This window comes from Schistocerca americana, unplaced genomic scaffold, assembly GCF_021461395.2.
Source record: "Schistocerca americana isolate TAMUIC-IGC-003095 unplaced genomic scaffold, iqSchAmer2.1 HiC_scaffold_272, whole genome shotgun sequence".
Classification (NCBI taxonomy): domain Eukaryota; kingdom Metazoa; phylum Arthropoda; class Insecta; order Orthoptera; family Acrididae; genus Schistocerca; species Schistocerca americana.
Window position 1 is genome coordinate 27,501 of NW_025725986.1, and position 2,500 is coordinate 30,000.

The 2,500-nt window shown below is 59.9% G+C and overlaps 1 pseudogene; it reads right to left on the reverse strand.

Moving 5' to 3' along the window:
* LOC124578138 overlaps positions 1 to 2,500 on the reverse strand; it is a 7,638-nt pseudogene that overhangs the window by 4,296 nt on the left and 842 nt on the right.

Below are 2,500 nucleotides of genomic sequence, written 5' to 3' on the forward strand. Positions count from 1 at the left end.
CGACGGGCGGCGCAGCGGCCTCGCCCGCGTCAGGCAGCGAGCTCGCTGCTCCACGGCGGGACGCCGGCTCTTCACCCCGACCGATCTCAAGTGCCTCCATGAATTGGCGGACAAGCTGCTTGTGGGCAGCTTGCCGCCGTCGGCACTTGATTGCCTCAAGCGTTCGGTCGGGGAACATCCTGGTAAGTTCTTGATTTACAAAGAAGAACCGGGCGTCCCTCTCAAGGAACAGTTCGGCCTCTGCCTTGGCGAGCGACAGGACTTCTTCCTCCGTCCACCTCGCGCGATGCCTCTCCGTCACGATCTCAGCGTTGGCGGCCGCAGGGTGTTGGCGGCGGCGATGGACCCCGAGACCGTTCTTCGTGGTAAAAGTGCGGTGGCACTCACTGCAAGCAAAGGGAGCTACACAAACTATCGCATTTTCGTTACGGCCGGTTGGCCGGATAGGTGCTGGGGTCCTTAAGAGAGTCATAGTTACTCCCGCCGTTTACCCGCGCTTGCTTGAATTTCTTCACGTTGACATTCAGAGCACTGGGCAGAAATCACATTGCGTCAACACCCGCTAGGGCCATCGCAATGCTTTGTTTTAATTAGACAGTCGGATTCCCCCAGTCCGTGCCAGTTCTGAGTTGATCGTTGAATGGCGGCCGAAGAGAATCCGCGCACCCGCGCGCCCCCGGAGGAGCACGCTAAGGCGGACGCGGCCTCGCAGCAAGGAAGATCCGTGGGAGGCCAAGGCACGGGACCGAGCTCGGATCCTGCACGCAGGTTGAAGCACCGGGGCGCGAACGCCGCGCAGGCGCGCGCATCCTGCACCGCCGGCCAGCACGAGGCCAACCAACGGCGAGAGCAGACCACGCCCGCGCTAAACGCCCGCACTTACCGGCACCCCTACGGCACTCACCTCGCCCAGGCCCGGCACGTTAGCGCTGACCCACTTCCCGACCAAGCCCGACACGCCCCGATCCTCAGAGCCAATCCTTATCCCGAAGTTACGGATCCAATTTGCCGACTTCCCTTACCTACATTATTCTATCGACTAGAGGCTCTTCACCTTGGAGACCTGCTGCGGATATGGGTACGAACCGGCGCGACACCTCCACGTGGCCCTCTCCCGGATTTTCAAGGTCCGAGGGGAAGATCGGGACACCGCCGCAACTGCGGTGCTCTTCGCGTTCCAAACCCTATCTCCCTGCTAGAGGATTCCAGGGAACTCGAACGCTCATGCAGAAAAGAAAACTCTTCCCCGATCTCCCGACGGCGTCTCCGGGTCCTTTTGGGTTACCCCGACGAGCATCTCTAAAAGAGGGGCCCGACTTGTATCGGTTCCGCTGCCGGGTTCCGGAATAGGAACCGGATTCCCTTTCGCCCAACGGGGGCCAGCACAAAGTGCATCATGCTATGACGGCCCCCATCAACATCGGATTTCTCCTAGGGCTTAGGATCGACTGACTCGTGTGCAACGGCTGTTCACACGAAACCCTTCTCCGCGTCAGCCCTCCAGGGCCTCGCTGGAGTATTTGCTACTACCACCAAGATCTGCACCGACGGCGGCTCCAGGCAGGCTCACGCCCAGACCCTTCTGCGCCCACCGCCGCGACCCTCCTACTCGTCAGGGCTTCGCGGCCGGCCGCAAGGACCGGCCATGACTGCCAGACTGACGGCCGAGTATAGGCACGACGCTTCAGCGCCATCCATTTTCAGGGCTAGTTGCTTCGGCAGGTGAGTTGTTACACACTCCTTAGCGGATTCCGACTTCCATGGCCACCGTCCTGCTGTCTTAAGCAACCAACGCCTTTCATGGTTTCCCATGAGCGTCGATTCGGGCGCCTTAACTCGGCGTTTGGTTCATCCCACAGCGCCAGTTCTGCTTACCAAAAGTGGCCCACTTGGCACTCCGATCCGAGTCGTTTGCTCGCGGCTTCAGCATATCAAGCAAGCCGGAGATCTCACCCATTTAAAGTTTGAGAATAGGTTGAGGTCGTTTCGGCCCCAAGGCCTCTAATCATTCGCTTTACCGGATGAGACTCGTACGAGCACCAGCTATCCTGAGGGAAACTTCGGAGGGAACCAGCTACTAGATGGTTCGATTAGTCTTTCGCCCCTATACCCAGCTCCGACGATCGATTTGCACGTCAGAATCGCTACGGACCTCCATCAGGGTTTCCCCTGACTTCGTCCTGGCCAGGCATAGTTCACCATCTTTCGGGTCCCAACGTGTACGCTCTAGGTGCGCCTCACCTCGCAATGAGGACGAGACGCCCCGGGAGTGCGGAGGCCGCCGCCCCGTGAAGGGCGGGGAAGCCCCATCCTCCCTCGGCCCGCGCAAGGCGAGACCTTCACTTTCATTACGCCTTTAGGTTTCGTACAGCCCAATGACTCGCGCACATGTTAGACTCCTTGGTCCGTGTTTCAAGACGGGTCGTGAAATTGTCCAAAGCTGAAGCGCCGCTGACGGGAGCGATTATTCCGCCCGAGAGCATCCCGAGCCAACAGCGGC